At 46.2% G+C, this 14441-nt stretch overlaps 1 protein-coding gene across 3 annotated transcripts in view; it reads left to right on the top strand.

Moving 5' to 3' along the window:
- Positions 1-14441, top strand: part of SLCO2A1 (solute carrier organic anion transporter family member 2A1) — an 80356-nt gene that overhangs the window by 43166 nt on the left and 22749 nt on the right. The gene's annotated exons all lie outside the window — the stretch shown is intronic.

The raw sequence follows: 14441 nt of genomic DNA, 5'->3' as shown, positions 1-14441 counted from the left end.
CAAAGTAAAGAAAATAACACAACACTTATATACTGCTCATTAAGATTCATCTGTTTTCCTTCAGATACCTCTTTTTTTTCTTTCCTTTTTTTCTTTTAACAGCTTTATTGAGACATAATTCACATACCATACAGCTCACCCATTTAAGGTATACAGCCTGGTGGTTTTGGTATATTATGGTTTTGGGAGTGTGTGTGTGTGTGTGTGTGTGTGTGTGTTTCCAAGTAAGGTCCATGCTGGGTGTGGAGACCAACACGGGGCTTGAACTCATGACCCTGAGATCAAGACCTAAGCTGAGATTAAGAGTCAGAGGCTTAACCGACTTTGCCACCCAGGAGCCCCTCTTATGTTATTTTTTAATGGTGGTAACAGGGTGATAGGCATTAAGGAGGGCATGTGATGTAATGAGCGCTGGGTGTTACATGCAACTGATGAACCACTAAACTCTACCCCTGAAACTAAACGTACCCTGTATGTTAACTAAATTGAATTTAGGTAAAACATTTTTAAAAAGAAAGAAGACAGTAACTCCCTCTTGGCTCCTCACTTCCTTTCCTTCAGGGGGTGGCCAGTCACCTGTGGTTGGTGTGCTTCAGCTCACTGCCTATCAGTGCACTTTTCTTCCTTCTAATGTCATGTCTTACTTCTTTAGTTTTATCTGTTTTTCTTTTACTGGTGTGGAAGTTACACATTACTAGTTAGCCTTATGTTGAAACATCTAAAAAAATTATTAGAGAGTAAGATTGACTTTTTGGGGGGTGATGCCCAGTTCTATAAATGTGAACACACTGAGAGATTTGTGTGACCACCACAATCAGGGTACAGAACAGTTCCATCACTCCAACACGTCCATCATGCTGTTCCTTTATAGTCACACTCTCCCCAGCCACCGCAACCACTAGCCCATTTCCATCGCTATAGTTTTGTGGCTTTGAGAATAACACAGAAATGGAAACATAGAGCATGTAACATCTTGAGACTGGATTCTTTCCTGGGCCATAGGCCTTTGAAATTCACTGAAGTTGTTGCATATATCGCTAGTTCATTCCTTCTTCTTGCTGAGTGGCATTCTGTTGCACGGATATACCACAGTTTACCTGCTCACCCATTGAAAGAAATTTGAATTGTTTCCGGTTTGTACCAGGTGCAAATAGAGCTGCTATGAATATTTGTGTTTCAGGTTCTTTTTTGTAAATATAAGTTTATGATGTTGAACATCTTTTCATGTGCTTATTTGTCATGCATGTATTCTCTTCGGGAAGGTGTCTGTTCAAGCCTTCTGCCCATTTGGTAATTGAATTATTCGTTTTCTTATTGTTCAGTTTGAGAGTTCTTTATAAATTCCGGATACAGATTCTTTATTGGGCAGAAGATTTGCAAATGTTTTCTCCCAGTCCTTAGCTTATCTTTTATATTCTTTTAACATCGTCATTTGCAAAGCAAAAGTTTTTCATTTTGATGAAATACAATTTGTAATTCTTTTATCTTTAATGGATCATGGATTTGGTGCACATTTAAGAACTCTTTGCCTAATTCCAGGTCAGGAAGGTTTTCTCCTATGCATGCGTTTTTTGTTTTCTGGGGTTTTTTTCTTCTTAAGTTTTATAGCTTCCCACTTATATTTAGATCTATGATCCATTTGAGTTAATTTTTTATAAGATTCTTTTTCTTCTTTTTGTATATGGATGTTAAATTATTTTAACATCATTGATCAATAAGACTGTCTTTTGGGGTGCCTGGGTGGCTAAGTCAGTTAAGCATCTGCCTTCAGCTCTGGTCATGATCCCAGGGTCCTGGGATCGAGCTCCACATTGGGCATCCCGCTCCGCTGGGAGCCTGCTTCTCCCTCTCCCTCTGCCTGCCGCTCCCCCTGCTTGTGCTCTCTCTCTCTTTCTCTCTCTCTCTCAAATAAATAAATAAATAAATAAAATCTTAAAAAAAAAAAGACTATCTTTTCTCCACTAAATATTTTTTGCACCATTATTAAAAATCAATTGGTCATACTTGTGTGGGTCTTTTTCTAGACTTTCTGTTCTTTTCCATTAGTCTCTGTGTCTGTCCTTTCCCACTATCACACTGTCATGATTCCTGCAACTTTACAGTTAAAACTTAAAATTGGGTACTATGATTCCTCCAGCTTTATACTTCTTTTTCAAAATTGTTTTATCTATTCTTATTCATTTGCCTTCCCACATAAGTTTTATAATCAGCTTGTCTCTATCTAAAAAAAAAAATGCTTCTGGAATTTTTATTAGAAATGCATTAAATTCATAGATCAATTTGGGGATCCTGGACGTGTTTATCAAGTCTGCCAGTCCATGAACACAGTATGCCTCACCCTTACTCTTACATTTTAACACTGACTTATGACGTAACAAACTCTAAAGCTGATGAATGTCTTTATTCTCCAACAGAACAAAGTAAGGATGCTGGGATGTTTTACTGCTCACTGTCCTCTTCCATCTTCCATGTTTTTGTTGTCCCGTACTTTAGTTCTGCCTGTCTTTAACCTCCCCCTAGTAACCATTATTATTATAGTCGTTGTTAGTTATAAATAAGCCAGCATTTCTGTGTATTTACCCACAAGTTTACTGGTTTCTTTGCTCACAATTGCTTCTGGCATTTCACCTACACTTGTTGATTTAATTTCCTTTCTCCTGAAATATATTCATTAGCATTACTTGCTGGTGGGCCCATGAATGAGAAAATCTCTAAGTCTGTGTCTGAAAATGTCAGTTTTACCCTTGTCCTTGCATTATGGTTTGGGTGCAAGCAGGATTTTAAATGCATAGTTGTCTCCTCTCAGTGCTTTGAAGGTACCATGCTTCTGTCTCCTGGCTCCTCTTTCTGGTATTGGGACTTCTCCATCAGTCTCATCGTCTTTCCTTTCTGGGAGTTCTGTTTTTTCTTTCTAGTTGACTTTAAGGTTTTCTCTTGTCTTTGTGGTCTTGCATGTCTACCATATGGTGTCTAAGTAAAGGTTAATTTTTACTTATCTGTTTGGAAGTTCAATGTGCTATTTCTTTTGAAGATTAAGGTTTTTTTTGATTCGGAAAAACTCTCAGCCAGAAATGTTCCCAATATTGCATAGCCCTATTTTCTCCATTCTTTCCTCTAAAAATCCATATAATGTATTACATATAAAAATATATAAAATATATGTAAACACATATAATATATAATGTATTACATATAATACATTAATGTATACATTACAAAATGTATATAATACATTTTGATGTCTGCCCTCCTCGTCTCTTGTCTTTCATAGTTTCAAATGCTTTATTCATCTAAGTTACCTCCTGGGTGATCCAGGTACGTCTTCCTGCCCACTTAGTCTCCCTCCGGCTCTCTTAATCTGATCCAACTCATACTCTACATTGTATATTTTAATGGCTCTATATATTTTGCTAATTTCTAAAAGTTATTATGTTTTTCCTATCTCTCTGCCCTATTTTCATGATTTTTGATATTGCCTTATGACTTCTATTTTTACTTTGGTCTCTTCAATTATTTTAAACATATTTATTTTATAGTCTTTTTCAGTTTGCTCCCCTTAGCTAAAGTTTTGGGAATGCTAATCCTCCCATGTTTTGTGTTTGCTTGCTCTTGTTCATGGTGGATTATTTCCTGTATGTTTTATAATGTTTGCCTCTGGGATCATTTGTAGTGGGATTTTTTTCCCCTGTAGAAATTTTGTGTGGTCTGGGTTGGGGGAATAGCCTTACAAAGTGGTTTTGCCTTTGCATTCACTCAGCACCCCAGGAACAACACTGCTTTGGGGCTAATTTTATGATAATTTATTGATTTGGGATAAACTTGTACATGTTTTGAAGGACGTAAGACATGACAGTGGTTTTGTGATGAGCAGCAATGAGAGGCCCAGTCCACAAATGGTCATCTTTGGCACATCGTATTGGAGTTGAAGATGTCTGAGGATAAATGAGCCACCAAAGGATATGCTAAGGGAATAACTGATTCTGATTCCTGTTTACCTGTTTACTTAAATGTCAGGCTTTTTTTTTTCTTTTCTTTTTCTTTTTTTTTTTTTTTGTCATATCTAGAGGTCAGGTTCAAGAGTTGAATCACTTAGAATGATAAAGGGATTCCTTTTTTTTTTTTAAAGACTTCATTTATTTATTTGAGAGAGGGAGAGAGTACACACATGAGCCAGGGGGTGGGGGGCAGAGGGAGAGGGAGAAGCAGACTCCCTACTGAGCAAGGGACCCCATGTGGGGCTCGACACCAGGACCCCAAAATCATGACCTGAGCCAAAGGCAGACGCTCAACCAACTGAGCCACCCAGGTGCCCCGAAGGGACTCCTTTATGGGTTGTGAGACTTCGGGTAGGGAGAGATAGGTGGCTGGAATGGAAAAAGAATGGAGCCCGAGTAGCAGTGTCTAATGATGAAATGGCTGTTGGGTTCTGATCATGAGAATCTTCCCCACCTCTATGTAAATCACCAGTGAACTTATCTCTTCTCATGACTGCGTTACGGCCTTGTATCTATTTGGACTATGTAGAGACTGAATCCTTCTTCAAGTAGGTCCAGGAGGAAGACAGACCCAAACCTAGGTGTCCTGCCATGCTCTTTCTCCTCCTCAGTCTAGACAAGGGATTTGAGGCCAGCTCTGTAGGAGAGTTGGGTATTGCTGGCCACCCTGCCAGAGAACCCTGTGCCAAGCCCACTCCAGACCCAGGGTCCCGGCACTTCTTCAGCAGCATGAGGACTGGGTTAATGAAGTCAGCAAGGGAGTCTGGGGCACCGGAGCCAGGCTGAGGGGAGGGCACCCTGCCAGGCATCACACACTCTGGGTTGGTGGGTTGGCTGCCCGAAGCCTGGGCCGCATACCAATGGCATTTGCTTCACAGAAAGCAGCCACCACAGAGGGTGGTTAGAGATGGGTGGGCCTCTGAAAGCAATCACTCTGCGCCTTGTTAGGGACAGTCCATTGGCTGGGGTTCAGCCCACCATGGTCCTCCCTGCTCACAGGGAGACACTCTGCCATTCCCTGCTTGACCTCAGTGCTCTTAGCCAAACTCCAGTGAGGGGGAACCGAAGGGGACTGGGACAGGGGCCACAGCTGGCCTCTCAGCCTGCAGGGAGGAACCACAGGCCGGGAGAATAAACTCTTTCATTGTCGTTGCTTGTTTCATCTGTGTAAGTGCTATGTGCAGCCATGAGGCACAGCAGTCTCCCTTGCTCTGGCTGGGGTTGGAGCAGCAGCTGGAAGTGCTCAGAGCTGAGACACCTTCAGGGCATCTTCCCGGTGTCAGGAGGTGGGAGGAGGACTTTGGTCCAGGAGCCACATCCGTGGCATCTCTCTGGGGCTGTGCGCTGGATACCAGTGCAGCATGGGTATGCGCTATGCTAATATGTGCAAATGAAAATATCCAGAAGGTCTCACTTCATGGGAAAAGTTTGAAACGCAACTCCTATTTCAAATGTATTCCTATGGGAACTTTAGTTTTGAATTATGCAAGGCGATCAGGAACAAATGAATTTTATTAAATGCACCACCCTGAATGGTGTTCTGGAGTCAGGCAGTCCTTGGGAATGGAGACTCCCTCACAGTGCATCCTCGGGCCACCTCCTCCACAGCTGAGGCTCAGTTTCTCCCCGTATGAAATGGACACTTGCTCACAAGGCTACGAGGGCTGGGAGGATGCTTGCTCAGAATTGAGCCTGTTAAACGTTGGCTTTTATAACTGGCAGTGGTGGGGTAGGGTGCTTGGGTGGCTCAGTCAGTTAAGTGTCTGCCTTTGGCTCAAGTATGACCTTGAGGTCCTAGGATGGAGGCCTTCGTTGGGCTCCACACTCAGTGGGGAGTGTGCTAGTTCCTCTACTCTTCCCCCAGCTCATGCTCAATCACTCTCTCTCTCTCCCTCTCAAATAAATCAATAAAATCTTTGAAAAAAAATTGGCAGTGGTGAGGATAAGATATGTATGATGCTGGGTAAACTAGGGTCCCAAATGAGCAAGCACCCGCTTCCTGTAGCAAGCTGAGTCGCACAGCTCATGGCTGATGGGCTGGGCATCCTGCGGCATCTGAAGGCAGCTTTGCCCCGGTCCTCACTGTAGGTCTTCTGCTCTGGCCTGGAGCAGGGCTCCTCCCTCAACATAGTCCCTGCTGCATCCTCCATATGTGAGTCCATAGGATTTCTCTCAGCTGAAGCTTGGGCTGCTATTTTGCTGTATTCCCAGACCCTCAGTCGGAGCAGCCTCGTGTGATGGGTGGAGCACGGACTTCAACATTCAAATGCAGCTCAGCCATTTACTTGCCAAGGCTCCTTAAGCAAGCTCCTACTTTACCTTTCTGAACCTCAGTTTCCTTATCTGTAAAATGGGACCCATGATACCTTCACTTTCAGGGTGTTCTGAGGGCAAAATTAACACAAAATAGTATAGGTAAAATGCCCACGTTAGCTGTCCAGCAAATTTTTCTTTGCCTACCCTTGATGTGACATTTGAAATTTGTTACTCATAAGTAATGACCCCCAGACCTGTTATGTCTTGATTGCTGGTTTCCTCCCCTTGGAGCAAAGCTACTCCAGAAATGAACATGGGAAATGAAGAGTAACTATGTATTTTAGGAAAAAAATAAAGAGGGGCTGAACATTGTGGGAATCATGGAGACCTTTAACAGCTAATTGCTAATTTTAAAAAGGCCAGGCAGACATTTATGAATGTTTAGATTTTCTAAATGTCAGAGGGGTCCGGAAATGTGGCCTGGCGCCTTTAGAAAAAAAGACTAGTTACCCAGCCAAGGCTCCAAGACCACTTCTGGAAGGCGCAGAGATGTTTTGGGTAGATGGGAAACAGGCCAACGTGACACCAGTTCCCTCAGGACAGAAGAGAAGGGTCTTCGGAAACCACTGTCTGGCAGGACTAGGTGTAACCTGTGAAAGCTCCTAAGCCAAGTCCAGAGGGAAGTCGGCCCCAATGCAGACAATGGATGGACACAAGCAGGGAGCTTCCTGCAAGATAAGAGGTGGGGGTTGGATTGTATTTTTGAAGCAGTCATGAAAAGAAAGGGAAGAGTCACTTTCTAGTCCTTAAGTCATAAAGGTGCCAGCTCAGCCATGCTCATTCGTCCCAAGGGTGTCCCTGGGAAGGAGGGTGGTAAGGAGGCAGAAGGAGGGGAAGCCTCAGGCTCCTGAGTGACTGTGTTTCTTCCTCAGTGGACAACACACAGGGCCTGGAATCAGCTCCCCAAACTCCAGAGCAGAACCCACTCCGCTGAGCTACGGGAGCCCCCGAGGGTCCTGCCACTGAGGGAACTGCTCATGGCCAACAAGCCCAGGGCTGTTCAGTGGTGAACACCCAGCTGTGGTGTGAGATGGGTGTGCTCAGAAGGTGTTCGGCAGCGGGGAGGGGGAAGTGTGAGTGTGTCTCTGGGGTAATTGTGTATACGTGTGTGTGTGAGGGAAGGTATACTGGTGTGGACAGGAAGTGGATGTATGTGGAGAAGGGAAGGGTGGGAGTAGGGACCTGTGCAAGGGAAAAAATGTGGGGGAGGCGTGGAGATGGGGATGTATGTGAGAGGGGAAAGTGTGTATGGCAGGGGTTGGTGAGGGTGTGGAGGTGGGGGTGTATCTGGGGGGGAAGGGGAAAGTGTGTGTGTGTTGAGGGGGTTAGTGAGTGGGCAATTGGGGTAGAAGTTGTACAACCTGGCCAGTTGGATCTATTTAATCTGAAAAGGGAAAGAAAACAATAAGGGAGGGGGGGAATCACAAAGCACATGGGGGTGATTAAATCAACTGAGAAAAAAAATAGCCCCAAACAGATGAATATAGCAAAACCTAATGAAATTTGATGTGGAACATTTTTTAATACATAGTGTAGGAAAGAATAGAAACCAATGGGGAGAAATGATAGAAAACGCTAGGCTGTGGTGTTGAACATTTGGGGAAGGCCTGGGAAGGAGCTGGGGCTCCTCAGGTGAACTGGTTGTTTCCATGGCAATAGGACCATGGCCTCTCTAAAGGCCCTGGCAGTCGATATGAGAGTTGTTGACTGTCTGTCAGGCTCTCTTAACATCTGTTTTGTGGGCAAGCTACAATCTCCCCCTTTGGCCAGCCTGGAAATGAGAACCTCTTGTTCTCCAAAGTCTCCAGCTGAGGCCTGAGTAGGGACCTGAGTGTGGCTCCCCCTCCCAGTCAGGCCCCCAAGGCTTGTTTAGTCATTTCCCCTGTTCAGGAATGAGGCTGGCGTGGCAGCTCTGCTTGGGTCTGGTGGGGAGGGGCGCAGTGCTAGGCAAGCAAGCTACATCCTGCAAGTTGTATCCTGCACCCTGCTCCCCTGGGGAGACACTTCTCCAGCATCTCCGGCTGAGTGTATGTCTTGGGCATGGTGAGTGGTTGCAGGGGGTGGTCTCCTCGGGAGAGTCAGCACACAGGGAGGAAAAGAAAGGGTGGTTACTATTCCAGTGGCTCGGGAAAACTGTTAGGGAGTGAGGGATAGCCCCACAGAAACAGTGTGGGCCCCTGTCCCACTGGGGATTATGGTTTAAAGAAACCATTGATCTCTTCTGCAGGAGGCCTGGGGCTCCCTGAGCATCCCTGGAGGACACAGGGAGGAGCTTTCTGCCCTTCTTGCCACACCTGCTAGAGCAGAACCGTTGGCTGTGCCCAGACACCTCCTGTGGCCCAAAGGTTTGAAATGGGAACCACCAGGCACATTTGGGTAGTGTGTCACTCACCAGGAGACAGGAAACCAGCAAGAGACAGGGCAAAGGACTCTTCAGGATTCAGAGCTTGGATTGGCCAACATCAGAAAGGATGTGAGGCTCAGATCTAAAGGGGGGAAACAGCACAGAGAAGTCAGGACCACCATGATGGTGTTAGGAGGTGAGGCCTTTGGGAGGTGATTAGGTCACGAGGGTTGTGTCCTCATTAATGGGATCAGAGCCCTTATAAGAGGTCAGAGAGCCGGGGCGCCTGGATGGCTCAGTCATTAAGCGTCTGCCTTCAGCTCAGGGCGTGATCCCAGAGTCCTGGGATCAAGCCCCACATCGGGCTCCCTGCTCAGCGGGAAGCCTGCTTCTCCCTCTCCCACTCCCCCTGCTTGTGTTCCCTCTCTCGTGGGCTGTCTCTCTCTGTCAAATAAATAAATAAAATCTTAAAAAAAAAAAAAAGAGGTCAGAGAGCTCCCTCACTCTCTTTCTGCCTTGTGAGGACATAACAAGAAGTCGGCAATCTGCCACCCAGAAGAGGCTCTCATCAGAACCTATCTGTCCTGGCTCCCTGGTCTCAGACGTCCAGCTTCCAGAACTGTGAGAAATAAATTTTTGTTGTTTACAAGCCACCCAGTCTAGGATACTTTGGTATAGCAGTCCAGACCAATTCCATTAGATTCATTTCCTTGGTTGGAGCCCCTCCTTACAGCCTCAGGCCTAATTTTGAGTGTTCAGGTTTTGGACTGTCTTTTTTTTTTTCTTTTTATTTTAAATTAACATATAATGTATTATTTGTTTCAGAAGTACAGGTCTATAATTCATCAGTCTTATATAATACCCAGTGCTCATTACACTCATACCCTCCCCAATGTCCATCACCCAGTTATCCCATCCCCCCACCTCCCTCCCCTCCAGCAACACTCAGTTTGTTTCCTGTGATTAAGAGTCTCTTATGGTTTGTCTGTCTTATTAACTATTCCTCTCAGTTTCGTGTCATTCACAAATTTGTCAGCTGTTCCTGCTTTCACCCAAGTCTGTGACAACGGTGTTGAATGGTATACAGTTAGGACCATCTCCTGGGTCGCACTGGCCCATTGATGCCAGCCCTGGGCACGCTTTGAACCAGTTCTCCCCAGAGGACTCCCCAGACACGTGTCCACATCTTGTCTACCAGGATATCATGACAGGCTTTGTCAAAAGGCTTCCTCCAGTCAAGTAACACCATGTTACAACTTCCTGCTGGTCTGTGAGCCCCATTAACAAAGGAAATGAGGTTGGTTTGGCATGACTGGCTCTTGATGAACTCATGTTGGCTCAGCCAATCACTTTTTTTTTTTTTCGAAGAGCTCCTCATCAGCCTGTTGAATAAACCTGTGAAGAATAAGTTCTGCTTCACTCCCAATTGGGGGGTACATATTAAACTCACATCTCTTCCAATATTAATATTAATAAAATGCCAAAATTAAAGTTAAATGGCTTTAAACCACCATCCTTCTCACTCAGGTCTATCTTCTGTCCTTACTATCCACTAAAAAATAGTTTTGATGATGAGCCAAGCGCAGGCAAGGCCTTCTTCCTTGGCCTGGTGGCAGTTCCTTAGGGTGCAGGGGCAAGGGTATGGGTGGGGAAAGCCCCTTGCCAGCAGGGTAACGTCCAGCCTTGTTTCACTGTGCACAGTGGACCTGCCCTCTCACGTCTGGCTCATTGGTCACATGGCCTCCTCAATACAAGTAGGCATTTTCCCCGGGGCCCCCGCTAGTGCCAGGGTGACGCTGTGTGAAGAGGTGACCAGCCTCAGTCTCAGAACTAGTCCTGCAAACTCAGTCTGAGAGCAGAACATAGGAACACTCCTTCTACTCCCTGAGCTCACTCTTTTCTTTCAAAGATATGAACCCTTCCAAGCAGCTCCTTCATTACAGTCCATCCTCTGCTGGTGATCAGCACTGATCTTACTTGTCCCTAGTCTAGACCCAGCCCCCAAGTTCTTAGAAACCTGGGCTTTATCACCTGTCTCCAGGGTTCCACCCTCTCCCTTCTTCATTTAAATTTCTCAAAGTTTCTGGTCTCTTTGGATGAAAATTGATATTATTTGATCACTATGTCCCAGGTTATAATATACCCATTATTTTTAATCCTAATGAGAATATCGCAAGGTAGGTATTATTATATCTTTTTTGGAGATGAAGACATTGAGGTTCGGAGAGGCCCCCAAACCAGTGAGTGGTAGAACCAAGATTTGAACTTGATTTGTCTGGTTTCAAAATATGAATCCCTTTCACTACCCCATGATGTGTCTCAGGCTGTCAAACCTGACTCTTTCAGTTTCTGCTGGTGCAGAAGAATCTGTTCCCCTAGTTTCCCAAAATGAAACTTGGAATGCATATGCCCATAGAAATTATTTTGTAAGTGGAGACTTAGTCTAGTTGGAATAGACCACATATTGTTAGCAGGGCATTATGGAGTAACAACGCTTTGTGAAGTGCACTGGGAACCCAATCACTTCTGATGTGTGAAAAACCCACTTTGCAAACCGCTTTGAGATCTCAAATCATGTCTGAGTTTGGGACAGTCTGTTCCAGGCCTGCTGGTGGGTGTTGCCAGAGTTTTCGGGAAGAACTGTTGAGTAGCTGAATTTAGGAGGATGAGGAAATAGGTCCTTCAGACTGGAACATTCTGAATGAGGTTGCAGGGGTTTGCTGATAGCCTGAGGGCTTGGCACCTTGGCCATGTTTCCAGAAAACTCTCCAGAAGCACCCCCGAGCCTTTTCCTATTATTCTCTTATGGATTGCTTCTGAGGCTTGGGTCTTGCCTCACCTGACCCCACTTACCCACAAACCATGCCCCTTTCTGAGCAGGGAGGTCTATGTGGCTTTCAAGGAACATGACTTGAAGGAAAACTCACTGTCACCCTTCTGTTCCCTGGAAAAACTCTCTTTCTTCTACCAGAATGATGAGCATGACTAGTCAAAGGAAAGCCCCATTGTCGTGGCCTTCCTATGTTGCCTGACCCTTCTAGGGTCCTCTCTCAGACCCAGTTTCAGATCTTTGTGCAGAGACCTCTTCTTATACCCTTGGCAACCCTCCAGCTGGCCTCAGCCTGGCCACACCTGGAATGTGTGCCCTTAAACAATGGAGTGACTAGACCTTGCTCTGTCTCTGTAGGTCCCATTCTGGGGAAGTAGACCTTCCTGTGACAGAGTCCCCTATCTTTCCAAACTGACTGAGGGGTCCAGAAATTAGAACTGAAACTCTCAATTTAAATTGTGGAATGAGTCAGAGGGTTGACTCACGTGCCGCTGGGGTGGTGCTGGGGTAGCTGGAGGAGGAGAGAGGTCCCAGCCTGTTTCTAGTTAGCATTTCACAGCCCTGTGAAAACTGGCACAGCAGACTTCTGGTGTCTTGTGGGAAAAGAATGTGCTCTGATGAACTTGAGCCTTCCAGAAGTCTGCCTCGGGGAAGATGAGAAACAGACTGACATCCCTCTAATGAACAGACTCCCCTCCCTCCCTTCCTTTCTCAGGGCCCTCCAAGGTGGAGGAAAGCGACCTTGGGTGGGCAGGCAGCCTCTGGAGTCTGTGGTGGCTGGAATAGGCAGCCGTTTCTCTGACCTTACCACAGGATTTGACACGGTGGGTAGTTCAGAGCTAGCAACATCAGAAGAGGAGGGTGATATGCTTCCATAGGTCAATGGAGAGTAGCTGGGTACAGGCGTTTGCTGGAATGCTTGAGAAATGGGGAGAGGTGGCTCTGTCTCCTTCACGTGGGCCTGAGCTCCTAAAGGAAGCTGAGAAATCCAGTCCAGGGAGGAGAAGGGTGGAGCGGGACAAAGAAAGCCGAGTCCCCCCACCCACCACCAGTTTTGCCGAGGTCTTCTGACACAAGGTCTTTTCCTCCTCCTTCTTCCACCCCTTGGACTCACCGATGCCTGTCCTCTAGATTTTTAAGAGGAGAGCCTAATGGTCTAAATTCTAGAAGACTCCGCTCTCACCAGAGGAAGCCGGCCATGGCCACCCACTGCCGGAGTCCCAGGCATGAGTTCTTGGGAAGCCCACCCTATGCCTGTCTCTGGCATAAATACCTGTACCCACATCGAGGCAGGGAGCAGCGGGTCCTAGCCACTGCCACACCCTGCTCTTCCTGGCTCGGGGGCTCCCTGCCCCCAGGACAGCCAGCTGCTGCCTCCCCACGGGCAGTGCTCCCTGGCACAAGAAGCCTGGTCCTCTGCAGGTGGATTTCGCATGAGTCACGGCCTGGGCCCAGGTGGATTTGGCCCTATTCAGGGCTGGCATAAGGAGAAGAGAGTTCATTAAGAGATCTTGAATCGATTTGGCATGCGGAAGAGCCAAAGAGGAACTCCATAGACTTGGAGTTGGGGCCAATTGACTGTATTTTAAAATACACACTTTAAGACAGGGAATGCAACATTCTAAAAGTTAATGATAACACATGACCCCCAGAGGGTTTTGCCTCCTGGACGTTTCATCAGGTGGAATTTTGTGAGGAGTTTTGTGGCACTGGCGTACCCTGCAATGTGCCGTGCGAAGACTGAATAAGCCAGTCAACATTTTTACTATCTTCGACGACCATTACGTGTCTCACAGGAAATAGTGTTGCCAGCCAAGCCAGCAACAGTGTTCTAAGAAATGTGAATGTAGTAAAATAATAAGAATCAGAGAAATCAAGAACTAGAACTCTGAAAAGAAACATTCATTCTCCAGGCCTTCGTTAGTCACGCGCTCTTGCTGCCAGCCTGCCCTTGCGTGTCTCGCACGCATGCCTCTGAGCTGTGCATCCCGGTCCCACACGGCCGCAGAGCCGGCCAGCTCTCCCTGCCCCTCGTGCAATGCACGGCATCACTTATTTTGCCACCAAAATAGCTCTTTATTGGGTCAATTCCACTCCCTACACACGGGCCTTGCAAATTGGTCTTAATGCCTCCCGTGTGTTCGTTGTACTGCTCCCGTCAGGATCTTGACCCTTCTGGGGTTTCCTTAGGACACAATCCATGCCCCTTCCCAGGACCCGCAAGCCCTCCCGGAGTGGCCGTGCCTCACCCTGCTTACACTTGCATGCTGCTTGCACCGCACTGTGTTCGTGCCATGGAGCGTGTCACCCGCATCTCTGAGCCCCTCCACCTTGCTGTTCCTCCATCCTCCTCGACGCTGATCTTTGTCTACCCCTATCGCTTCTTCTTAGCTCAGGGCCACTTTCTCCAGGAATCTTCCCAAACCCTCTCCAAGCTACGTTGGGTTTGGGCTTCTCCCACATGCTCCCTGTCCTCTCCCGACTCAGTATGGATCAGGCTACATTATTATTTACTGTGGGAATATATATATATATATATATATATATATAGAGAGAGAGAGAGAGAGAGAGAGAGAGAGAGAGAGAGAGAGGGTAACATAACATTTACCACTCTAACTATTTTTAAGTGGACAGTTCAATGGCATTAAGTACAGTCACACTATTGTGCGAGTATCAACACCATCAGCTCCAGAACTTTTCATCTTTCCCATCTGAAGCTGTACCCACTAAACACTAACTCCCCATCCCCTCCTGCCCAGCCCCTGATAACCACCATTCTACTTACTGTCTCTATGAATTTGTCTATTCGAGTTTCTTCATGGAAGTGGAATCAGGCACTGTGTGCACTTTTGTGTCTGGCTTATGTCAGTTAGCATAATGCCTTCAGGGTTCCTCCATTTTGTATGTAGCGTGTGTCAGAATTCCCTTTCTTTTTAAGGCTCAGTAATATTCTGTT

The sequence above is a fragment of the Ursus americanus genome, chromosome 20 (genome assembly GCF_024610735.1).
Source record: "Ursus americanus isolate L20-20 chromosome 20, mUrsAme1.1.p, whole genome shotgun sequence".
NCBI classification, from domain to species: Eukaryota; Metazoa; Chordata; class Mammalia; order Carnivora; family Ursidae; genus Ursus; species Ursus americanus.
This window is presented reverse-complemented; position numbering and strand designations above follow the sequence as displayed.